At 49.7% G+C, this 23,851-nt stretch overlaps 25 non-coding genes across 25 annotated transcripts; 8 read left to right on the forward strand and 17 right to left on the reverse strand.

The window, feature by feature from the left end:
• Positions 1-696: 696 nt before the first annotated feature.
• Trnap-cgg (transfer RNA proline (anticodon CGG)) lies at positions 697-768 on the reverse strand. Its single transcript has one exon. It is a non-coding gene; the product is annotated as a tRNA-Pro (tRNA).
• Positions 769-1,477: 709 nt separating this feature from the next.
• On the reverse strand, positions 1,478-1,549 carry Trnap-cgg (transfer RNA proline (anticodon CGG)). The gene has a single exon. It is a non-coding gene; the product is annotated as a tRNA-Pro (tRNA).
• Positions 1,550-1,784: 235 nt separating this feature from the next.
• Positions 1,785-1,857, forward strand: Trnav-uac (transfer RNA valine (anticodon UAC)). Its single transcript has one exon. It is a non-coding gene; the product is annotated as a tRNA-Val (tRNA).
• Positions 1,858-2,459: 602 nt separating this feature from the next.
• On the reverse strand, positions 2,460-2,531 carry Trnap-ugg (transfer RNA proline (anticodon UGG)). Its single transcript has one exon. It is a non-coding gene; the product is annotated as a tRNA-Pro (tRNA).
• Positions 2,532-4,359: 1,828 nt separating this feature from the next.
• Trnap-cgg (transfer RNA proline (anticodon CGG)) lies at positions 4,360-4,431 on the reverse strand. Its single transcript has one exon. It is a non-coding gene; the product is annotated as a tRNA-Pro (tRNA).
• A 235-nt stretch (positions 4,432-4,666) lies between these two features.
• Positions 4,667-4,739, forward strand: Trnav-uac (transfer RNA valine (anticodon UAC)). The gene has a single exon. It is a non-coding gene; the product is annotated as a tRNA-Val (tRNA).
• A 602-nt stretch (positions 4,740-5,341) lies between these two features.
• Positions 5,342-5,413, reverse strand: Trnap-ugg (transfer RNA proline (anticodon UGG)). The gene has a single exon. It is a non-coding gene; the product is annotated as a tRNA-Pro (tRNA).
• A 1,828-nt stretch (positions 5,414-7,241) lies between these two features.
• Positions 7,242-7,313, reverse strand: Trnap-cgg (transfer RNA proline (anticodon CGG)). Its single transcript has one exon. It is a non-coding gene; the product is annotated as a tRNA-Pro (tRNA).
• Positions 7,314-7,548: 235 nt separating this feature from the next.
• On the forward strand, positions 7,549-7,621 carry Trnav-uac (transfer RNA valine (anticodon UAC)). Its single transcript has one exon. It is a non-coding gene; the product is annotated as a tRNA-Val (tRNA).
• A 602-nt stretch (positions 7,622-8,223) lies between these two features.
• On the reverse strand, positions 8,224-8,295 carry Trnap-ugg (transfer RNA proline (anticodon UGG)). The gene has a single exon. It is a non-coding gene; the product is annotated as a tRNA-Pro (tRNA).
• Positions 8,296-10,123: 1,828 nt separating this feature from the next.
• Positions 10,124-10,195, reverse strand: Trnap-cgg (transfer RNA proline (anticodon CGG)). Its single transcript has one exon. It is a non-coding gene; the product is annotated as a tRNA-Pro (tRNA).
• A 235-nt stretch (positions 10,196-10,430) lies between these two features.
• Trnav-uac (transfer RNA valine (anticodon UAC)) lies at positions 10,431-10,503 on the forward strand. Its single transcript has one exon. It is a non-coding gene; the product is annotated as a tRNA-Val (tRNA).
• Positions 10,504-11,105: 602 nt separating this feature from the next.
• Trnap-ugg (transfer RNA proline (anticodon UGG)) lies at positions 11,106-11,177 on the reverse strand. Its single transcript has one exon. It is a non-coding gene; the product is annotated as a tRNA-Pro (tRNA).
• A 1,830-nt stretch (positions 11,178-13,007) lies between these two features.
• Trnap-cgg (transfer RNA proline (anticodon CGG)) lies at positions 13,008-13,079 on the reverse strand. The gene has a single exon. It is a non-coding gene; the product is annotated as a tRNA-Pro (tRNA).
• A 235-nt stretch (positions 13,080-13,314) lies between these two features.
• On the forward strand, positions 13,315-13,387 carry Trnav-uac (transfer RNA valine (anticodon UAC)). Its single transcript has one exon. It is a non-coding gene; the product is annotated as a tRNA-Val (tRNA).
• A 602-nt stretch (positions 13,388-13,989) lies between these two features.
• Positions 13,990-14,061, reverse strand: Trnap-ugg (transfer RNA proline (anticodon UGG)). The gene has a single exon. It is a non-coding gene; the product is annotated as a tRNA-Pro (tRNA).
• A 1,828-nt stretch (positions 14,062-15,889) lies between these two features.
• Trnap-cgg (transfer RNA proline (anticodon CGG)) lies at positions 15,890-15,961 on the reverse strand. Its single transcript has one exon. It is a non-coding gene; the product is annotated as a tRNA-Pro (tRNA).
• Positions 15,962-16,196: 235 nt separating this feature from the next.
• Positions 16,197-16,269, forward strand: Trnav-uac (transfer RNA valine (anticodon UAC)). The gene has a single exon. It is a non-coding gene; the product is annotated as a tRNA-Val (tRNA).
• Positions 16,270-16,871: 602 nt separating this feature from the next.
• Trnap-ugg (transfer RNA proline (anticodon UGG)) lies at positions 16,872-16,943 on the reverse strand. The gene has a single exon. It is a non-coding gene; the product is annotated as a tRNA-Pro (tRNA).
• Positions 16,944-18,771: 1,828 nt separating this feature from the next.
• Trnap-cgg (transfer RNA proline (anticodon CGG)) lies at positions 18,772-18,843 on the reverse strand. Its single transcript has one exon. It is a non-coding gene; the product is annotated as a tRNA-Pro (tRNA).
• A 235-nt stretch (positions 18,844-19,078) lies between these two features.
• Trnav-uac (transfer RNA valine (anticodon UAC)) lies at positions 19,079-19,151 on the forward strand. The gene has a single exon. It is a non-coding gene; the product is annotated as a tRNA-Val (tRNA).
• A 602-nt stretch (positions 19,152-19,753) lies between these two features.
• Positions 19,754-19,825, reverse strand: Trnap-ugg (transfer RNA proline (anticodon UGG)). Its single transcript has one exon. It is a non-coding gene; the product is annotated as a tRNA-Pro (tRNA).
• Positions 19,826-21,653: 1,828 nt separating this feature from the next.
• Trnap-cgg (transfer RNA proline (anticodon CGG)) lies at positions 21,654-21,725 on the reverse strand. Its single transcript has one exon. It is a non-coding gene; the product is annotated as a tRNA-Pro (tRNA).
• Positions 21,726-21,960: 235 nt separating this feature from the next.
• Positions 21,961-22,033, forward strand: Trnav-uac (transfer RNA valine (anticodon UAC)). Its single transcript has one exon. It is a non-coding gene; the product is annotated as a tRNA-Val (tRNA).
• A 602-nt stretch (positions 22,034-22,635) lies between these two features.
• On the reverse strand, positions 22,636-22,707 carry Trnap-ugg (transfer RNA proline (anticodon UGG)). Its single transcript has one exon. It is a non-coding gene; the product is annotated as a tRNA-Pro (tRNA).
• Between the last annotated feature and the right edge of the window lie 1,144 nt (positions 22,708-23,851).

The raw sequence follows: 23,851 nt of genomic DNA on the forward strand, positions 1-23,851 counted from the left end.
AACACACTGCATGTGAATGACGCCACCGAGGATGGTCTCACCATGTACGGCTGCAGCTCACCCAGCGTTCTCTCTGGCTGTCGCGGTTGGATTGTTTTCATCGACTTCTTGTACTGCCGCCGAGCCCAGGCGCCGTGCCGCTAACGAAGCGATCGCCTTTGGTGACATCTTTTGCAATAACGACTGCGCGAATCGACTGTATCTCGTAAGGAAAGAAAGAGCAGCAGATGCTGCTGAGGACTCTCCCTCGAGCGTTTCCGATGACTTCTTGAGCTCTTATTCGACATGGCATTCAGGCAGTCAAGGGTGCTGTCGATTGTTTCACACGAATGCGAAATACCGGCATTGTGATTTTTACGCCACAATGGCGATCGTCCTACAAGTTGTATCACATGTGGAGGGCAGAGCGTAGCAGTTTCCGTGGTGTAGCGGTTATAACGTCTGCCTAACACGCACAAGGTCCCCGGATCGATTGCGGGCGGAAACACGTTTTCGTCGCACTCAGCAAGACACTTGCTACGATCTCTACTGTGACCATTTAAATCAACTTCAAACGTTCCACCAGCAGGGTGCACATGGCTCAAATGAAACTGTTTCAGAACTGGTTGTCGGATTTAGCGCTGACTTGGAGGCCTGGAAATGCGCGAAACAGCCGCCGCCATGCGGTTTGTTAGCACACCGTTGTACAAAACGCAAGGGCTCGTCCGGGATTTGAACCCGGGACCTCCTGCACCCGAAGCAGGAATCATACCCCTAGACCAACGAGCCTGTTCGTTCCGAAAACACACTGCATGTGAATGACGCCACCGAGGATGGTCTCACCATGTACGGCTGCAGCTCACCCAGCGTTCTCTCTGGCTGTCGCGGTTGGATTGTTTTCATCGACTTCTTGTACTGCCGCCGAGCCCAGGCGCCGTGCCGCTAACGAAGCGATCGCCTTTGGTGACATCTTTTGCAATAACGACTGCGCGAATCGACGGTATCTCGTAAGGAAAGAAAGAGCAGCAGATGCTGCTGAGGACTCTCCCTCGAGCGTTTCCGATGACTTCTTGAGCTCTTATTCGACATGGCATTCAGGCAGTCAAGGGTGCTGTCGATTGTTTCACACGAATGCGAAATACCGGCATTGTGATTTTTACGCCACAATGGCGATCGTCCTACAAGTTGTATCACATGTGGAGGGCAGAGCGTAGCAGTTTCCGTGGTGTAGCGGTTATAACGTCTGCCTAACACGCACAAGGTCCCCGGATCGATTGCGGGCGGAAACACGTTTTCGTCGCACTCAGCAAGACACTTGCTACGATCTCTACTGTGACCATTTAAATCAACTTCAAACGTTCCACCAGCAGGGTGCACATGGCTCAAATGAAACTGTTTCAGAACTGGTTGTCGGATTTAGCGCTGACTTGGAGGCCTGGAAATGCGCGAAACAGCCGCCGCCATGCGGTTTGTTAGCACACCGTTGTACAAAACGCAAGGGCTCGTCCGGGATTTGAACCCGGGACCTCCTGCACCCGAAGCAGGAATCATACCCCTAGACCAACGAGCCTGTTCGTTCCGAAAACACACTGCATGTGAATGACGCCACCGATGATGGTCTCACCATGTACGGCTGCAGCTCACCCAGCGTTCTCTCTGGCTGTCGCGGTTGGATTGTTTTCATCGACTTCTTGTACTATAGGAACCTCACGAATCGGAGAGAGCTCGTAGCCGATGCCCTTGCTAACACAGAAGAAAAACTGTTGCTACCACGAGTCTCCGGGTGGCACATCAGACGATCCGTCGTTTCCGTGGTGTAGCGGTTATCACGTCTGCTTTACACGCAGAAGGTCCCCGGTTCGATCCCGGGCGGGAACACAACAATTTTAATCCGCTTATCGGATTTCATTTCCGGGATGACCTCACGGATGCGTATGCAGAGACAATCAATGTCATATTCTAGATGGATAGGGCGTCATTTTACTGTCAAATACTGTTGCTCTCTTATTGCACCGGTATTTGGTAACTGAGAACGCCCCTAGCTCCATTATGGCTGGCAAAATTTACAACCCGGTTCTTCAGGGCTACTTCAGGTGCGCTTCCTACTGGCTATCCTGAGCTCGCGCTACTCGCCTTGTCACGGCTGTGTCAAAGTGTGAAGGTAACTAATAATGAGAAACTCTTAGCCACGCTCAGTCTTACGTCCCACCCATTGGTTGTTGCCGTCGCTAGTAAGATGAAGGTAGACTGTCGCACAATCAAGCTGAATCTCCACTCACGGTGCACATATTCCGCAAAGACAACCTTGTTTTCCGTTGCAAGAAAAATTACCGTCTGCCTTTCTACCGAATTCCACCTACGTACTTTACTGGTGCCGGATTCTTGTTATATCCACGTGATATAACAGGCGTCTTACTCTTCATTGAGGAGCTGCAACCGGGACTGAGTTCCACCTACTCTTCAGCACGGTCAAAATGGCAGGGCTCGTCCGGGATTTGAACCCGGGACCTCCTGCACCCAAAGCAGGAATCATACCCCTAGACCAACGAGCCACCTGCCCGCACCACTCAAGCTAATCACAAGTAGTGCATCTCCCAGGGAACACAAACTTTCACGTGAATTCGCAAGATAAGCGCTTTCTGCAGGCAGCACTCACCACTGATGAGAAGAATATTAAAGGCACCGAATAAAAAGCGAAATAACTTCATCGAACTCTGCTTATGAACAGCCGGCAGTGCCTCAGTTTCCGTATGTGGTTTCTCAGGGTTAAGAGAAGGCGAATGCACTAAACAAAATAACATCGGGAAAGCAAGCACCAACTCATAATGAAAATATTGAAGAATATATTGCAAGCAAAACTTCCAGAAGACGAATACTGAAGACGCCACAGACAAAAGAATTATTCTATGCAGCAACGATCATCTAGGAAGCGTGAATTGCATGTGCCGCTCCACCACACAACTTCTTTTGATACTGTTTTACTTATTCTAAATTTTCATTACCTGATCGTCTCTAGAATACTGTGTGATTATCACGTGGTTTCCTCCTTCCAACAGCGATAGTGGTAAGTAAATCGACTACAAAATCTTTCAAAGTAGGTCAGACACCAAAAAAAAAAAAAAAATCGGAGCTGCGTGTAGCTCATGTCATTCTGCTTCAAAGGTAATTCAGCGGCTGGGAGTAGTGGCGTACTCCTGTAATCCAAGCTTCCGAGAGGCCGTTGTGTGGGAGAGATCTGGAAACAACTACAGATTCGGCCGTTTCGCGAGCTCAGGAACGGCCGCGGTACCTTCATCGAGCTCTGCAGATCAACAGATGACGGTGTGGAAATTTCGGCAAGCGGTGGCTAAGGGTTAAGAGAAGCCGAACGCACTAAACACAAGAACGTCGGGAAACCGAAGCACGTAACTATAAGATTGCGGAATGCAGTGCAAAAGCAAAACTTCGAGAAGACCAACTCTGAAGCCATCGGCGCGCTAGGAGTTACTCCGCGCAGCAGCGATCATCTAGGAAGAGCGAGACGGGGGTGTCGCTCGACCACACAACAAATTTTTACTTAATCCAAATTTGCAATACCGGTTCGTCACTAGAATACTGCGCCTTGGTTCTTCCAAAAGCGATAGTAATAAGCACGTCGACTACAGCGTCATTTAGGGTAGTGAGTCAGACATGGAGAGGATAAAGGGCGGGTGGAATGTGCAACGACAGGGGGCATTGCAGGGCGGGCGCCGACTCCTTGCGCTGTGGCGCCGGCGGCGGCCTGGAGGGGCTGGGGCTGCTGGTGCCTCCATGTAGAGCTGCCGCCGAGCCCAGGCGCCGTGCCGCTAACGAAGCGATCGCCTTTGGTGACATCTTTTGCAATAACGACTGCGCGAATCGACGGTATCTCGTAAGGAAAGAAAGAGCAGCAGATGCTGCTGAGGACTCTCCCTCGAGCGTTTCCGATGACTTCTTGAGCTCTTATTCGACATGGCATTCAGGCAGTCAAGGGTGCTGTCGATTGTTTCACACGAATGCGAAATACCGGCATTGTGATTTTTACGCCACAATGGCGATCGTCCTACAAGTTGTATCACATGTGGAGGGCAGAGCGTAGCAGTTTCCGTGGTGTAGCGGTTATAACGTCTGCCTAACACGCACAAGGTCCCCGGATCGATTGCGGGCGGAAACACGTTTTCGTCGCACTCAGCAAGACACTTGCTACGATCTCTACTGTGACCATTTAAATCAACTTCAAACGTTCCACCAGCAGGGTGCACATGGCTCAAATGAAACTGTTTCAGAACTGGTTGTCGGATTTAGCGCTGACTTGGAGGCCTGGAAATGCGCGAAACAGCCGCCGCCATGCGGTTTGTTAGCACACCGTTGTACAAAACGCAAGGGCTCGTCCGGGATTTGAACCCGGGACCTCCTGCACCCGAAGCAGGAATCATACCCCTAGACCAACGAGCCTGTTCGTTCCGAAAACACACTGCATGTGAATGACGCCACCGATGATGGTCTCACCATGTACGGCTGCAGCTCACCCAGCGTTCTCTCTGGCTGTCGCGGTTGGATTGTTTTCATCGACTTCTTGTACTATAGGAACCTCACGAATCGGAGAGAGCTCGTAGCCGATGCCCTTGCTAACACAGAAGAAAAACTGTTGCTACCACGAGTCTCCGGGTGGCACATCAGACGATCCGTCGTTTCCGTGGTGTAGCGGTTATCACGTCTGCTTTACACGCAGAAGGTCCCCGGTTCGATCCCGGGCGGGAACACAACAATTTTAATCCGCTTATCGGATTTCATTTCCGGGATGACCTCACGGATGCGTATGCAGAGACAATCAATGTCATATTCTAGATGGATAGGGCGTCATTTTACTGTCAAATACTGTTGCTCTCTTATTGCACCGGTATTTGGTAACTGAGAACGCCCCTAGCTCCATTATGGCTGGCAAAATTTACAACCCGGTTCTTCAGGGCTACTTCAGGTGCGCTTCCTACTGGCTATCCTGAGCTCGCGCTACTCGCCTTGTCACGGCTGTGTCAAAGTGTGAAGGTAACTAATAATGAGAAACTCTTAGCCACGCTCAGTCTTACGTCCCACCCATTGGTTGTTGCCGTCGCTAGTAAGATGAAGGTAGACTGTCGCACAATCAAGCTGAATCTCCACTCACGGTGCACATATTCCGCAAAGACAACCTTGTTTTCCGTTGCAAGAAAAATTACCGTCTGCCTTTCTACCGAATTCCACCTACGTACTTTACTGGTGCCGGATTCTTGTTATATCCACGTGATATAACAGGCGTCTTACTCTTCATTGAGGAGCTGCAACCGGGACTGAGTTCCACCTACTCTTCAGCACGGTCAAAATGGCAGGGCTCGTCCGGGATTTGAACCCGGGACCTCCCGCACCCAAAGCAGGAATCATACCCCTAGACCAACGAGCCACCTGCCCGCACCACTCAAGCTAATCACAAGTAGTGCATCTCCCAGGGAACACAAACTTTCACGTGAATTCGCAAGATAAGCGCTTTCTGCAGGCAGCACTCACCACTGATGAGAAGAATATTAAAGGCACCGAATAAAAAGCGAAATAACTTCATCGAACTCTGCTTATGAACAGCCGGCAGTGCCTCAGTTTCCGTATGTGGTTTCTCAGGGTTAAGAGAAGGCGAATGCACTAAACAAAATAACATCGGGAAAGCAAGCACCAACTCATAATGAAAATATTGAAGAATATATTGCAAGCAAAACTTCCAGAAGACGAATACTGAAGACGCCACAGACAAAAGAATTATTCTATGCAGCAACGATCATCTAGGAAGCGTGAATTGCATGTGCCGCTCCACCACACAACTTCTTTTGATACTGTTTTACTTATTCTAAATTTTCATTACCTGATCGTCTCTAGAATACTGTGTGATTATCACGTGGTTTCCTCCTTCCAACAGCGATAGTGGTAAGTAAATCGACTACAAAATCTTTCAAAGTAGGTCAGACACCAAAAAAAAAAAAAAAATCGGAGCTGCGTGTAGCTCATGTCATTCTGCTTCAAAGGTAATTCAGCGGCTGGGAGTAGTGGCGTACTCCTGTAATCCAAGCTTCCGAGAGGCCGTTGTGTGGGAGAGATCTGGAAACAACTACAGATTCGGCCGTTTCGCGAGCTCAGGAACGGCCGCGGTACCTTCATCGAGCTCTGCAGATCAACAGATGACGGTGTGGAAATTTCGGCAAGCGGTGGCTAAGGGTTAAGAGAAGCCGAACGCACTAAACACAAGAACGTCGGGAAACCGAAGCACGTAACTATAAGATTGCGGAATGCAGTGCAAAAGCAAAACTTCGAGAAGACCAACTCTGAAGCCATCGGCGCGCTAGGAGTTACTCCGCGCAGCAGCGATCATCTAGGAAGAGCGAGACGGGGGTGTCGCTCGACCACACAACAAATTTTTACTTAATCCAAATTTGCAATACCGGTTCGTCACTAGAATACTGCGCCTTGGTTCTTCCAAAAGCGATAGTAATAAGCACGTCGACTACAGCGTCATTTAGGGTAGTGAGTCAGACATGGAGAGGATAAAGGGCGGGTGGAATGTGCAACGACAGGGGGCATTGCAGGGCGGGCGCCGACTCCTTGCGCTGTGGCGCCGGCGGCGGCCTGGAGGGGCTGGGGCTGCTGGTGCCTCCATGTAGAGCTGCCGCCGAGCCCAGGCGCCGTGCCGCTAACGAAGCGATCGCCTTTGGTGACATCTTTTGCAATAACGACTGCGCGAATCGACGGTATCTCGTAAGGAAAGAAAGAGCAGCAGATGCTGCTGAGGACTCTCCCTCGAGCGTTTCCGATGACTTCTTGAGCTCTTATTCGACATGGCATTCAGGCAGTCAAGGGTGCTGTCGATTGTTTCACACGAATGCGAAATACCGGCATTGTGATTTTTACGCCACAATGGCGATCGTCCTACAAGTTGTATCACATGTGGAGGGCAGAGCGTAGCAGTTTCCGTGGTGTAGCGGTTATAACGTCTGCCTAACACGCACAAGGTCCCCGGTTCGATTGCGGGCGGAAACACGTTTTCGTCGCACTCAGCAAGACACTTGCTACGATCTCTACTGTGACCATTTAAATCAACTTCAAACGTTCCACCAGCAGGGTGCACATGGCTCAAATGAAACTGTTTCAGAACTGGTTGTCGGATTTAGCGCTGACTTGGAGGCCTGGAAATGCGCGAAACAGCCGCCGCCATGCGGTTTGTTAGCACACCGTTGTACAAAACGCAAGGGCTCGTCCGGGATTTGAACCCGGGACCTCCTGCACCCGAAGCAGGAATCATACCCCTAGACCAACGAGCCTGTTCGTTCCGAAAACACACTGCATGTGAATGACGCCACCGATGATGGTCTCACCATGTACGGCTGCAGCTCACCCAGCGTTCTCTCTGGCTGTCGCGGTTGGATTGTTTTCATCGACTTCTTGTACTATAGGAACCTCACGAATCGGAGAGAGCTCGTAGCCGATGCCCTTGCTAACACAGAAGAAAAACTGTTGCTACCACGAGTCTCCGGGTGGCACATCAGACGATCCGTCGTTTCCGTGGTGTAGCGGTTATCACGTCTGCTTTACACGCAGAAGGTCCCCGGTTCGATCCCGGGCGGGAACACAACAATTTTAATCCGCTTATCGGATTTCATTTCCGGGATGACCTCACGGATGCGTATGCAGAGACAATCAATGTCATATTCTAGATGGATAGGGCGTCATTTTACTGTCAAATACTGTTGCTCTCTTATTGCACCGGTATTTGGTAACTGAGAACGCCCCTAGCTCCATTATGGCTGGCAAAATTTACAACCCGGTTCTTCAGGGCTACTTCAGGTGCGCTTCCTACTGGCTATCCTGAGCTCGCGCTACTCGCCTTGTCACGGCTGTGTCAAAGTGTGAAGGTAACTAATAATGAGAAACTCTTAGCCACGCTCAGTCTTACGTCCCACCCATTGGTTGTTGCCGTCGCTAGTAAGATGAAGGTAGACTGTCGCACAATCAAGCTGAATCTCCACTCACGGTGCACATATTCCGCAAAGACAACCTTGTTTTCCGTTGCAAGAAAAATTACCGTCTGCCTTTCTACCGAATTCCACCTACGTACTTTACTGGTGCCGGATTCTTGTTATATCCACGTGATATAACAGGCGTCTTACTCTTCATTGAGGAGCTGCAACCGGGACTGAGTTCCACCTACTCTTCAGCACGGTCAAAATGGCAGGGCTCGTCCGGGATTTGAACCCGGGACCTCCTGCACCCAAAGCAGGAATCATACCCCTAGACCAACGAGCCACCTGCCCGCACCACTCAAGCTAATCACAAGTAGTGCATCTCCCAGGGAACACAAACTTTCACGTGAATTCGCAAGATAAGCGCTTTCTGCAGGCAGCACTCACCACTGATGAGAAGAATATTAAAGGCACCGAATAAAAAGCGAAATAACTTCATCGAACTCTGCTTATGAACAGCCGGCAGTGCCTCAGTTTCCGTATGTGGTTTCTCAGGGTTAAGAGAAGGCGAATGCACTAAACAAAATAACATCGGGAAAGCAAGCACCAACTCATAATGAAAATATTGAAGAATATATTGCAAGCAAAACTTCCAGAAGACGAATACTGAAGACGCCACAGACAAAAGAATTATTCTATGCAGCAACGATCATCTAGGAAGCGTGAATTGCATGTGCCGCTCCACCACACAACTTCTTTTGATACTGTTTTACTTATTCTAAATTTTCATTACCTGATCGTCTCTAGAATACTGTGTGATTATCACGTGGTTTCCTCCTTCCAACAGCGATAGTGGTAAGTAAATCGACTACAAAATCTTTCAAAGTAGGTCAGACACCAAAAAAAAAAAAAAAATCGGAGCTGCGTGTAGCTCATGTCATTCTGCTTCAAAGGTAATTCAGCGGCTGGGAGTAGTGGCGTACTCCTGTAATCCAAGCTTCCGAGAGGCCGTTGTGTGGGAGAGATCTGGAAACAACTACAGATTCGGCCGTTTCGCGAGCTCAGGAACGGCCGCGGTACCTTCATCGAGCTCTGCAGATCAACAGATGACGGTGTGGAAATTTCGGCAAGCGGTGGCTAAGGGTTAAGAGAAGCCGAACGCACTAAACACAAGAACGTCGGGAAACCGAAGCACGTAACTATAAGATTGCGGAATGCAGTGCAAAAGCAAAACTTCGAGAAGACCAACTCTGAAGCCATCGGCGCGCTAGGAGTTACTCCGCGCAGCAGCGATCATCTAGGAAGAGCGAGACGGGGGTGTCGCTCGACCACACAACAAATTTTTACTTAATCCAAATTTGCAATACCGGTTCGTCACTAGAATACTGCGCCTTGGTTCTTCCAAAAGCGATAGTAATAAGCACGTCGACTACAGCGTCATTTAGGGTAGTGAGTCAGACATGGAGAGGATAAAGGGCGGGTGGAATGTGCAACGACAGGGGGCATTGCAGGGCGGGCGCCGACTCCTTGCGCTGTGGCGCCGGCGGCGGCCTGGAGGGGCTGGGGCTGCTGGTGCCTCCATGTAGAGCTGCCGCCGAGCCCAGGCGCCGTGCCGCTAACGAAGCGATCGCCTTTGGTGACATCTTTTGCAATAACGACTGCGCGAATCGACGGTATCTCGTAAGGAAAGAAAGAGCAGCAGATGCTGCTGAGGACTCTCCCTCGAGCGTTTCCGATGACTTCTTGAGCTCTTATTCGACATGGCATTCAGGCAGTCAAGGGTGCTGTCGATTGTTTCACACGAATGCGAAATACCGGCATTGTGATTTTTACGCCACAATGGCGATCGTCCTACAAGTTGTATCACATGTGGAGGGCAGAGCGTAGCAGTTTCCGTGGTGTAGCGGTTATAACGTCTGCCTAACACGCACAAGGTCCCCGGTTCGATTGCGGGCGGAAACACGTTTTCGTCGCACTCAGCAAGACACTTGCTACGATCTCTACTGTGACCATTTAAATCAACTTCAAACGTTCCACCAGCAGGGTGCACATGGCTCAAATGAAACTGTTTCAGAACTGGTTGTCGGATTTAGCGCTGACTTGGAGGCCTGGAAATGCGCGAAACAGCCGCCGCCATGCGGTTTGTTAGCACACCGTTGTACAAAACGCAAGGGCTCGTCCGGGATTTGAACCCGGGACCTCCTGCACCCGAAGCAGGAATCATACCCCTAGACCAACGAGCCTGTTCGTTCCGAAAACACACTGCATGTGAATGACGCCACCGATGATGGTCTCACCATGTACGGCTGCAGCTCACCCAGCGTTCTCTCTGGCTGTCGCGGTTGGATTGTTTTCATCGACTTCTTGTACTATAGGAACCTCACGAATCGGAGAGAGCTCGTAGCCGATGCCCTTGCTAACACAGAAGAAAAACTGTTGCTACCACGAGTCTCCGGGTGGCACATCAGACGATCCGTCGTTTCCGTGGTGTAGCGGTTATCACGTCTGCTTTACACGCAGAAGGTCCCCGGTTCGATCCCGGGCGGGAACACAACAATTTTAATCCGCTTATCGGATTTCATTTCCGGGATGACCTCACGGATGCGTATGCAGAGACAATCAATGTCATATTCTAGATGGATAGGGCGTCATTTTACTGTCAAATACTGTTGCTCTCTTATTGCACCGGTATTTGGTAACTGAGAACGCCCCTAGCTCCATTATGGCTGGCAAAATTTACAACCCGGTTCTTCAGGGCTACTTCAGGTGCGCTTCCTACTGGCTATCCTGAGCTCGCGCTACTCGCCTTGTCACGGCTGTGTCAAAGTGTGAAGGTAACTAATAATGAGAAACTCTTAGCCACGCTCAGTCTTACGTCCCACCCATTGGTTGTTGCCGTCGCTAGTAAGATGAAGGTAGACTGTCGCACAATCAAGCTGAATCTCCACTCACGGTGCACATATTCCGCAAAGACAACCTTGTTTTCCGTTGCAAGAAAAATTACCGTCTGCCTTTCTACCGAATTCCACCTACGTACTTTACTGGTGCCGGATTCTTGTTATATCCACGTGATATAACAGGCGTCTTACTCTTCATTGAGGAGCTGCAACCGGGACTGAGTTCCACCTACTCTTCAGCACGGTCAAAATGGCAGGGCTCGTCCGGGATTTGAACCCGGGACCTCCTGCACCCAAAGCAGGAATCATACCCCTAGACCAACGAGCCACCTGCCCGCACCACTCAAGCTAATCACAAGTAGTGCATCTCCCAGGGAACACAAACTTTCACGTGAATTCGCAAGATAAGCGCTTTCTGCAGGCAGCACTCACCACTGATGAGAAGAATATTAAAGGCACCGAATAAAAAGCGAAATAACTTCATCGAACTCTGCTTATGAACAGCCGGCAGTGCCTCAGTTTCCGTATGTGGTTTCTCAGGGTTAAGAGAAGGCGAATGCACTAAACAAAATAACATCGGGAAAGCAAGCACCAACTCATAATGAAAATATTGAAGAATATATTGCAAGCAAAACTTCCAGAAGACGAATACTGAAGACGCCACAGACAAAAGAATTATTCTATGCAGCAACGATCATCTAGGAAGCGTGAATTGCATGTGCCGCTCCACCACACAACTTCTTTTGATACTGTTTTACTTATTCTAAATTTTCATTACCTGATCGTCTCTAGAATACTGTGTGATTATCACGTGGTTTCCTCCTTCCAACAGCGATAGTGGTAAGTAAATCGACTACAAAATCTTTCAAAGTAGGTCAGACACCAAAAAAAAAAAAAAAAAATCGGAGCTGCGTGTAGCTCATGTCATTCTGCTTCAAAGGTAATTCAGCGGCTGGGAGTAGTGGCGTACTCCTGTAATCCAAGCTTCCGAGAGGCCGTTGTGTGGGAGAGATCTGGAAACAACTACAGATTCGGCCGTTTCGCGAGCTCAGGAACGGCCGCGGTACCTTCATCGAGCTCTGCAGATCAACAGATGACGGTGTGGAAATTTCGGCAAGCGGTGGCTAAGGGTTAAGAGAAGCCGAACGCACTAAACACAAGAACGTCGGGAAACCGAAGCACGTAACTATAAGATTGCGGAATGCAGTGCAAAAGCAAAACTTCGAGAAGACCAACTCTGAAGCCATCGGCGCGCTAGGAGTTACTCCGCGCAGCAGCGATCATCTAGGAAGAGCGAGACGGGGGTGTCGCTCGACCACACAACAAATTTTTACTTAATCCAAATTTGCAATACCGGTTCGTCACTAGAATACTGCGCCTTGGTTCTTCCAAAAGCGATAGTAATAAGCACGTCGACTACAGCGTCATTTAGGGTAGTGAGTCAGACATGGAGAGGATAAAGGGCGGGTGGAATGTGCAACGACAGGGGGCATTGCAGGGCGGGCGCCGACTCCTTGCGCTGTGGCGCCGGCGGCGGCCTGGAGGGGCTGGGGCTGCTGGTGCCTCCATGTAGAGCTGCCGCCGAGCCCAGGCGCCGTGCCGCTAACGAAGCGATCGCCTTTGGTGACATCTTTTGCAATAACGACTGCGCGAATCGACGGTATCTCGTAAGGAAAGAAAGAGCAGCAGATGCTGCTGAGGACTCTCCCTCGAGCGTTTCCGATGACTTCTTGAGCTCTTATTCGACATGGCATTCAGGCAGTCAAGGGTGCTGTCGATTGTTTCACACGAATGCGAAATACCGGCATTGTGATTTTTACGCCACAATGGCGATCGTCCTACAAGTTGTATCACATGTGGAGGGCAGAGCGTAGCAGTTTCCGTGGTGTAGCGGTTATAACGTCTGCCTAACACGCACAAGGTCCCCGGTTCGATTGCGGGCGGAAACACGTTTTCGTCGCACTCAGCAAGACACTTGCTACGATCTCTACTGTGACCATTTAAATCAACTTCAAACGTTCCACCAGCAGGGTGCACATGGCTCAAATGAAACTGTTTCAGAACTGGTTGTCGGATTTAGCGCTGACTTGGAGGCCTGGAAATGCGCGAAACAGCCGCCGCCATGCGGTTTGTTAGCACACCGTTGTACAAAACGCAAGGGCTCGTCCGGGATTTGAACCCGGGACCTCCTGCACCCGAAGCAGGAATCATACCCCTAGACCAACGAGCCTGTTCGTTCCGAAAACACACTGCATGTGAATGACGCCACTGATGATGGTCTCACCATGTACGGCTGCAGCTCACCCAGCGTTCTCTCTGGCTGTCGCGGTTGGATTGTTTTCATCGACTTCTTGTACTATAGGAACCTCACGAATCGGAGAGAGCTCGTAGCCGATGCCCTTGCTAACACAGAAGAAAAACTGTTGCTACCACGAGTCTCCGGGTGGCACATCAGACGATCCGTCGTTTCCGTGGTGTAGCGGTTATCACGTCTGCTTTACACGCAGAAGGTCCCCGGTTCGATCCCGGGCGGGAACACAACAATTTTAATCCGCTTATCGGATTTCATTTCCGGGATGACCTCACGGATGCGTATGCAGAGACAATCAATGTCATATTCTAGATGGATAGGGCGTCATTTTACTGTCAAATACTGTTGCTCTCTTATTGCACCGGTATTTGGTAACTGAGAACGCCCCTAGCTCCATTATGGCTGGCAAAATTTACAACCCGGTTCTTCAGGGCTACTTCAGGTGCGCTTCCTACTGGCTATCCTGAGCTCGCGCTACTCGCCTTGTCACGGCTGTGTCAAAGTGTGAAGGTAACTAATAATGAGAAACTCTTAGCCACGCTCAGTCTTACGTCCCACCCATTGGTTGTTGCCGTCGCTAGTAAGATGAAGGTAGACTGTCGCACAATCAAGCTGAATCTCCACTCACGGTGCACATATTCCGCAAAGACAACCTTGTTTTCCGTTGCAAGAAAAATTACCGTCTGCCTTTCTACCGAATTCCACCTACGTACTTTACTGGTGCCGGATTCTTGTTATATCCACGTGATATAACAGGCGTCTTACTCTTCATTGAGGAGCTGCAACCGGGACTGAGTTCCACCTACTCTTCAGCACGGTCAAAATGGCAGGGCTCGTCCGGGATTTGAACCCGGGACCTCCTGCACCCAAAGCAGGAATCATACCCCTAGACCAACGAGCCACCTGCCCGCACCACTCAAGCTAATCACAAGTAGTGCATCTCCCAGGGAACACAAACTTTCACGTGAATTCGCAAGATAAGCGCTTTCTGCAGGCAGCACTCACCACTGATGAGAAGAATATTAAAGGCACCGAATAAAAAGCGAAATAACTTCATCGAACTCTGCTTATGAACAGCCGGCAGTGCCTCAGTTTCCGTATGTGGTTTCTCAGGGTTAAGAGAAGGCGAATGCACTAAACAAAATAACATCGGGAAAGCAAGCACCAACTCATAATGAAAATATTGAAGAATATATTGCAAGCAAAACTTCCAGAAGACGAATACTGAAGACGCCACAGACAAAAGAATTATTCTATGCAGCAACGATCATCTAGGAAGCGTGAATTGCATGTGCCGCTCCACCACACAACTTCTTTTGATACTGTTTTACTTATTCTAAATTTTCATTACCTGATCGTCTCTAGAATACTGTGTGATTATCACGTGGTTTCCTCCTTCCAACAGCGATAGTGGTAAGTAAATCGACTACAAAATCTTTCAAAGTAGGTCAGACACCAAAAAAAAAAAAAAAATCGGAGCTGCGTGTAGCTCATGTCATTCTGCTTCAAAGGTAATTCAGCGGCTGGGAGTAGTGGCGTACTCCTGTAATCCAAGCTTCCGAGAGGCCGTTGTGTGGGAGAGATCTGGAAACAACTACAGATTCGGCCGTTTCGCGAGCTCAGGAACGGCCGCGGTACCTTCATCGAGCTCTGCAGATCAACAGATGACGGTGTGGAAATTTCGGCAAGCGGTGGCTAAGGGTTAAGAGAAGCCGAACGCACTAAACACAAGAACGTCGGGAAACCGAAGCACGTAACTATAAGATTGCGGAATGCAGTGCAAAAGCAAAACTTCGAGAAGACCAACTCTGAAGCCATCGGCGCGCTAGGAGTTACTCCGCGCAGCAGCGATCATCTAGGAAGAGCGAGACGGGGGTGTCGCTCGACCACACAACAAATTTTTACTTAATCCAAATTTGCAATACCGGTTCGTCACTAGAATACTGCGCCTTGGTTCTTCCAAAAGCGATAGTAATAAGCACGTCGACTACAGCGTCATTTAGGGTAGTGAGTCAGACATGGAGAGGATAAAGGGCGGGTGGAATGTGCAACGACAGGGGGCATTGCAGGGCGGGCGCCGACTCCTTGCGCTGTGGCGCCGGCGGCGGCCTGGAGGGGCTGGGGCTGCTGGTGCCTCCATGTAGAGCTGCCGCCGAGCCCAGGCGCCGTGCCGCTAACGAAGCGATCGCCTTTGGTGACATCTTTTGCAATAACGACTGCGCGAATCGACGGTATCTCGTAAGGAAAGAAAGAGCAGCAGATGCTGCTGAGGACTCTCCCTCGAGCGTTTCCGATGACTTCTTGAGCTCTTATTCGACATGGCATTCAGGCAGTCAAGGGTGCTGTCGATTGTTTCACACGAATGCGAAATACCGGCATTGTGATTTTTACGCCACAATGGCGATCGTCCTACAAGTTGTATCACATGTGGAGGGCAGAGCGTAGCAGTTTCCGTGGTGTAGCGGTTATAACGTCTGCCTAACACGCACAAGGTCCCCGGATCGATTGCGGGCGGAAACACGTTTTCGTCGCACTCAGCAAGACACTTGCTACGATCTCTACTGTGACCATTTAAATCAACTTCAAACGTTCCACCAGCAGGGTGCACATGGCTCAAATGAAACTGTTTCAGAACTGGTTGTCGGATTTAGCGCTGACTTGGAGGCCTGGAAATGCGCGAAACAGCCGCCGCCATGCGGTTTGTTAGCACACCGTTGTACAAAACGCAAGGGCTCGTCCGGGATTTGAACCCGGGACCTCCTGCACCCGAAGCAGGAATCATACCCCTAGACCAACGAGCCTGTTCGTTCCGAAAACACACTGCATGTGAATGACGCCACCGATGATGGTCTCACCATGTACGGCTGCAGCTCACCCAGCGTTCTCTCTGGCTGTCGCGGTTGGATTGTTTTCATCGACTTCTTGTACTATAGGAACCTCACGAATCGGAGAGAGCTCGTAGCCGATGCCCTTGCTAACACAGAAGAAAAACTGTTGCTACCACGAGTCTCCGGGTGGCACATCAGACGATCCGTCGTTTCCGTGGTGTAGCGGTTATCACGTCTGCTTTACACGCAGAAGGTCCCCGGTTCGATCCCGGGCGGGAACACAACAATTTTAATCCGCTTATCGGATTTCATTTCCGGGATGACCTCACGGATGCGTATGCAGAGACAATCAATGTCATATTCTAGATGGATAGGGCGTCATTTTACTGTCAAATACTGTTGCTCTCTTATTGCACCGGTATTTGGTAACTGAGAACGCCCCTAGCTCCATTATGGCTGGCAAAATTTACAACCCGGTTCTTCAGGGCTACTTCAGGTGCGCTTCCTACTGGCTATCCTGAGCTCGCGCTACTCGCCTTGTCACGGCTGTGTCAAAGTGTGAAGGTAACTAATAATGAGAAACTCTTAGCCACGCTCAGTCTTACGTCCCACCCATTGGTTGTTGCCGTCGCTAGTAAGATGAAGGTAGACTGTCGCACAATCAAGCTGAATCTCCACTCACGGTGCACATATTCCGCAAAGACAACCTTGTTTTCCGTTGCAAGAAAAATTACCGTCTGCCTTTCTACCGAATTCCACCTACGTACTTTACTGGTGCCGGATTCTTGTTATATCCACGTGATATAACAGGCGTCTTACTCTTCATTGAGGAGCTGCAACCGGGACTGAGTTCCACCTACTCTTCAGCACGGTCAAAATGGCAGGGCTCGTCCGGGATTTGAACCCGGGACCTCCTGCACCCAAAGCAGGAATCATACCCCTAGACCAACGAGCCACCTGCCCGCACCACTCAAGCTAATCACAAGTAGTGCATCTCCCAGGGAACACAAACTTTCACGTGAATTCGCAAGATAAGCGCTTTCTGCAGGCAGCACTCACCACTGATGAGAAGAATATTAAAGGCACCGAATAAAAAGCGAAATAACTTCATCGAACTCTGCTTATGAACAGCCGGCAGTGCCTCAGTTTCCGTATGTGGTTTCTCAGGGTTAAGAGAAGGCGAATGCACTAAACAAAATAACATCGGGAAAGCAAGCACCAACTCATAATGAAAATATTGAAGAATATATTGCAAGCAAAACTTCCAGAAGACGAATACTGAAGACGCCACAGACAAAAGAATTATTCTATGCAGCAACGATCATCTAGGAAGCGTGAATTGCATGTGCCGCTCCACCACACAACTTCTTTTGATACTGTTTTACTTATTCTAAATTTTCATTACCTGATCGTCTCTAGAATACTGTGTGATTATCACGTGGTTTCCTCCTTCCAACAGCGATAGTGGTAAGTAAATCGACTACAAAATCTTTCAAAGTAGGTCAGACACCAAAAAAAAAAAAAAAATCGGAGCTGCGTGTAGCTCATGTCATTCTGCTTCAAAGGTAATTCAGCGGCTGGGAGTAGTGGCGTACTCCTGTAATCCAAGCTTCCGAGAGGCCGTTGTGTGGGAGAGATCTGGAAACAACTACAGATTCGGCCGTTTCGCGAGCTCAGGAACGGCCGCGGTACCTTCATCGAGCTCTGCAGATCAACAGATGACGGTGTGGAAATTTCGGCAAGCGGTGGCTAAGGGTTAAGAGAAGCCGAACGCACTAAACACAAGAACGTCGGGAAACCGAAGCACGTAACTATAAGATTGCGGAATGCAGTGCAAAAGCAAAACTTCGAGAAGACCAACTCTGAAGCCATCGGCGCGCTAGGAGTTACTCCGCGCAGCAGCGATCATCTAGGAAGAGCGAGACGGGGGTGTCGCTCGACCACACAACAAATTTTTACTTAATCCAAATTTGCAATACCGGTTCGTCACTAGAATACTGCGCCTTGGTTCTTCCAAAAGCGATAGTAATAAGCACGTCGACTACAGCGTCATTTAGGGTAGTGAGTCAGACATGGAGAGGATAAAGGGCGGGTGGAATGTGCAACGACAGGGGGCATTGCAGGGCGGGCGCCGACTCCTTGCGCTGTGGCGCCGGCGGCGGCCTGGAGGGGCTGGGGCTGCTGGTGCCTCCATGTAGAGCTGCCGCCGAGCCCAGGCGCCGTGCCGCTAACGAAGCGATCGCCTTTGGTGACATCTTTTGCAATAACGACTGCGCGAATCGACGGTATCTCGTAAGGAAAGAAAGAGCAGCAGATGCTGCTGAGGACTCTCCCTCGAGCGTTTCCGATGACTTCTTGAGCTCTTATTCGACATGGCATTCAGGCAGTCAAGGGTGCTGTCGATTGTTTCACACGAATGCGAAATACCGGCATTGTGATTTTTACGCCACAATGGCGATCGTCCTACAAGTTGTATCACATGTGGAGGGCAGAGCGTAGCAGTTTCCGTGGTGTAGCGGTTATAACGTCTGCCTAACACGCACAAGGTCCCCGGATCGATTGCGGGCGGAAACACGTTTTCGTCGCACTCAGCAAGACACTTGCTACGATCTCTACTGTGACCATTTAAATCAACTTCAAACGTTCCACCAGCAGGGTGCACATGGCTCAAATGAAACTGTTTCAGAACTGGTTGTCGGATTTAGCGCTGACTTGGAGGCCTGGAAATGCGCGAAACAGCCGCCGCCATGCGGTTTGTTAGCACACCGTTGTACAAAACGCAAGGGCTCGTCCGGGATTTGAACCCGGGACCTCCTGCACCCGAAGCAGGAATCATACCCCTAGACCAACGAGCCTGTTCGTTCCGAAAACACACTGCATGTGAATGACGCCACCGATGATGGTCTCACCATGTACGGCTGCAGCTCACCCAGCGTTCTCTCTGGCTGTCGCGGTTGGATTGTTTTCATCGACTTCTTGTACTATAGGAACCTCACGAATCGGAGAGAGCTCGTAGCCGATGCCCTTGCTAACACAGAAGAAAAACTGTTGCTACCACGAGTCTCCGGGTGGCACATCAGACGATCCGTCGTTTCCGTGGTGTAGCGGTTATCACGTCTGCTTTACACGCAGAAGGTCCCCGGTTCGATCCCGGGCGGGAACACAACAATTTTAATCCGCTTATCGGATTTCATTTCCGGGATGACCTCACGGATGCGTATGCAGAGACAATCAATGTCATATTCTAGATGGATAGGGCGTCATTTTACTGTCAAATACTGTTGCTCTCTTATTGCACCGGTATTTGGTAACTGAGAACGCCCCTAGCTCCATTATGGCTGGCAAAATTTACAACCCGGTTCTTCAGGGCTACTTCAGGTGCGCTTCCTACTGGCTATCCTGAGCTCGCGCTACTCGCCTTGTCACGGCTGTGTCAAAGTGTGAAGGTAACTAATAATGAGAAACTCTTAGCCACGCTCAGTCTTACGTCCCACCCATTGGTTGTTGCCGTCGCTAGTAAGATGAAGGTAGACTGTCGCACAATCAAGCTGAATCTCCACTCACGGTGCACATATTCCGCAAAGACAACCTTGTTTTCCGTTGCAAGAAAAATTACCGTCTGCCTTTCTACCGAATTCCACCTACGTACTTTACTGGTGCCGGATTCTTGTTATATCCACGTGATATAACAGGCGTCTTACTCTTCATTGAGGAGCTGCAACCGGGACTGAGTTCCACCTACTCTTCAGCACGGTCAAAATGGCAGGGCTCGTCCGGGATTTGAACCCGGGACCTCCTGCACCCAAAGCAGGAATCATACCCCTAGACCAACGAGCCACCTGCCCGCACCACTCAAGCTAATCACAAGTAGTGCATCTCCCAGGGAACACAAACTTTCACGTGAATTCGCAAGATAAGCGCTTTCTGCAGGCAGCACTCACCACTGATGAGAAGAATATTAAAGGCACCGAATAAAAAGCGAAATAACTTCATCGAACTCTGCTTATGAACAGCCGGCAGTGCCTCAGTTTCCGTATGTGGTTTCTCAGGGTTAAGAGAAGGCGAATGCACTAAACAAAATAACATCGGGAAAGCAAGCACCAACTCATAATGAAAATATTGAAGAATATATTGCAAGCAAAACTTCCAGAAGACGAATACTGAAGACGCCACAGACAAAAGAATTATTCTATGCAGCAACGATCATCTAGGAAGCGTGAATTGCATGTGCCGCTCCACCACACAACTTCTTTTGATACTGTTTTACTTATTCTAAATTTTCATTACCTGATCGTCTCTAGAATACTGTGTGATTATCACGTGGTTTCCTCCTTCCAACAGCGATAGTGGTAAGTAAATCGACTACAAAATCTTTCAAAGTAGGTCAGACACCAAAAAAAAAAAAAAAATCGGAGCTGCGTGTAGCTCATGTCATTCTGCTTCAAAGGTAATTCAGCGGCTGGGAGTAGTGGCGTACTCCTGTAATCCAAGCTTCCGAGAGGCCGTTGTGTGGGAGAGATCTGGAAACAACTACAGATTCGGCCGTTTCGCGAGCTCAGGAACGGCCGCGGTACCTTCATCGAGCTCTGCAGATCAACAGATGACGGTGTGGAAATTTCGGCAAGCGGTGGCTAAGGGTTAAGAGAAGCCGAACGCACTAAACACAAGAACGTCGGGAAACCGAAGCACGTAACTATAAGATTGCGGAATGCAGTGCAAAAGCAAAACTTCGAGAAGACCAACTCTGAAGCCATCGGCGCGCTAGGAGTTACTCCGCGCAGCAGCGATCATCTAGGAAGAGCGAGACGGGGGTGTCGCTCGACCACACAACAAATTTTTACTTAATCCAAATTTGCAATACCGGTTCGTCACTAGAATACTGCGCCTTGGTTCTTCCAAAAGCGATAGTAATAAGCACGTCGACTACAGCGTCATTTAGGGTAGTGAGTCAGACATGGAGAGGATAAAGGGCGGGTGGAATGTGCAACGACAGGGGGCATTGCAGGGCGGGCGCCGACTCCTTGCGCTGTGGCGCCGGCGGCGGCCTGGAGGGGCTGGGGCTGCTGGTGCCTCCATGTAGAGCTGCCGCCGAGCCCAGGCGCCGTGCCGCTAACGAAGCGATCGCCTTTGGTGACATCTTTTGCAATAACGACTGCGCGAATCGACGGTATCTCGTAAGGAAAGAAAGAGCAGCAGATGCTGCTGAGGACTCTCCCTCGAGCGTTTCCGATGACTTCTTGAGCTCTTATTCGACATGGCATTCAGGCAGTCAAGGGTGCTGTCGATTGTTTCACACGAATGCGAAATACCGGCATTGTGATTTTTACGCCACAATGGCGATCGTCCTACAAGTTGTATCACATGTGGAGGGCAGAGCGTAGCAGTTTCCGTGGTGTAGCGGTTATAACGTCTGCCTAACACGCACAAGGTCCCCGGATCGATTGCGGGCGGAAACACGTTTTCGTCGCACTCAGCAAGACACTTGCTACGATCTCTACTGTGACCATTTAAATCAACTTCAAACGTTCCACCAGCAGGGTGCACATGGCTCAAATGAAACTGTTTCAGAACTGGTTGTCGGATTTAGCGCTGACTTGGAGGCCTGGAAATGCGCGAAACAGCCGCCGCCATGCGGTTTGTTAGCACACCGTTGTACAAAACGCAAGGGCTCGTCCGGGATTTGAACCCGGGACCTCCTGCACCCGAAGCAGGAATCATACCCCTAGACCAACGAGCCTGTTCGTTCCGAAAACACACTGCATGTGAATGACGCCACCGATGATGGTCTCACCATGTACGGCTGCAGCTCACCCAGCGTTCTCTCTGGCTGTCGCGGTTGGATTGTTTTCATCGACTTCTTGTACTATAGGAACCTCACGAATCGGAGAGAGCTCGTAGCCGATGCCCTTGCTAACACAGAAGAAAAACTGTTGCTACCACGAGTCTCCGGGTGGCACATCAGACGATCCGTCGTTTCCGTGGTGTAGCGGTTATCACGTCTGCTTTACACGCAGAAGGTCCCCGGTTCGATCCCGGGCGGGAACACAACAATTTTAATCCGCTTATCGGATTTCATTTCCGGGATGACCTCACGGATGCGTATGCAGAGACAATCAATGTCATATTCTAGATGGATAGGGCGTCATTTTACTGTCAAATACTGTTGCTCTCTTATTGCACCGGTATTTGGTAACTGAGAACGCCCCTAGCTCCATTATGGCTGGCAAAATTTACAACCCGGTTCTTCAGGGCTACTTCAGGTGCGCTTCCTACTGGCTATCCTGAGCTCGCGCTACTCGCCTTGTCACGGCTGTGTCAAAGTGTGAAGGTAACTAATAATGAGAAACTCTTAGCCACGCTCAGTCTTACGTCCCACCCATTGGTTGTTGCCGTCGCTAGTAAGATGAAGGTAGACTGTCGCACAATCAAGCTGAATCTCCACTCACGGTGCACATATTCCGCAAAGACAACCTTGTTTTCCGTTGCAAGAAAAATTACCGTCTGCCTTTCTACCGAATTCCACCTACGTACTTTACTGGTGCCGGATTCTTGTTATATCCACGTGATATAACAGGCGTCTTACTCTTCATTGAGGAGCTGCAACCGGGACTGAGTTCCACCTACTCTTCAGCACGGTCAAAATGGCAGGGCTCGTCCGGGATTTGAACCCGGGACCTCCTGCACCCAAAGCAGGAATCATACCCCTAGACCAACGAGCCACCTGCCCGCACCACTCAAGCTAATCACAAGTAGTGCATCTCCCAGGGAACACAAACTTTCACGTGAATTCGCAAGATAAGCGCTTTCTGCAGGCAGCACTCACCACTGATGAGAAGAATATTAAAGGCACCGAATAAAAAGCGAAATAACTTCATCGAACTCTGCTTATGAACAGCCGGCAGTGCCTCAGTTTCCGTATGTGGTTTCTCAGGGTTAAGAGAAGGCGAATGCACTAAACAAAATAACATCGGGAAAGCAAGCACCAACTCATAATGAAAATATTGAAGAATATATTGCAAGCAAAACTTCCAGAAGACGAATACTGAAGACGCCACAGACAAAAGAATTATTCTATGCAGCAACGATCATCTAGGAAGCGTGAATTGCATGTGCCGCTCCACCACACAACTTCTTTTGATACTGTTTTACTTATTCTAAATTTTCATTACCTGATCGTCTCTAGAATACTGTGTGATTATCACGTGGTTTCCTCCTTCCAACAGCGATAGTGGTAAGTAAATCGACTACAAAATCTTTCAAAGTAGGTCAGACACCAAAAAAAAAAAAAAAATCGGAGCTGCGTGTAGCTCATGTCATTCTGCTTCAAAGGTAATTCAGCGGCTGGGAGTAGTGGCGTACTCCTGTAATCCAAGCTTCCGAGAGGCCGTTGTGTGGGAGAGATCTGGAAACAACTACAGATTCGGCCGTTTCGCGAGCTCAGGAACGGCCGCGGTACCTTCATCGAGCTCTGCAGATCAACAGATGACGGTGTGGAAATTTCGGCAAGCGGTGGCTAAGGGTTAAGAGAAGCCGAACGCACTAAACACAAGAACGTCGGGAAACCGAAGCACGTAACTATAAGATTGCGGAATGCAGTGCAAAAGCAAAACTTCGAGAAGACCAACTCTGAAGCCATCGGCGCGCTAGGAGTTACTCCGCGCAGCAGCGATCATCTAGGAAGAGCGAGACGGGGGTGTCGCTCGACCACACAACAAATTTTTACTTAATCCAAATTTGCAATACCGGTTCGTCACTAGAATACTGCGCCTTGGTTCTTCCAAAAGCGATAGTAATAAGCACGTCGACTACAGCGTCATTTAGGGTAGTGAGTCAGACATGGAGAGGATAAAGGGCGGGTGGAAT

Source organism: Schistocerca nitens, chromosome 2 (genome assembly GCF_023898315.1).
Source record: "Schistocerca nitens isolate TAMUIC-IGC-003100 chromosome 2, iqSchNite1.1, whole genome shotgun sequence".
Classification (NCBI taxonomy): Eukaryota; Metazoa; Arthropoda; class Insecta; order Orthoptera; family Acrididae; genus Schistocerca; species Schistocerca nitens.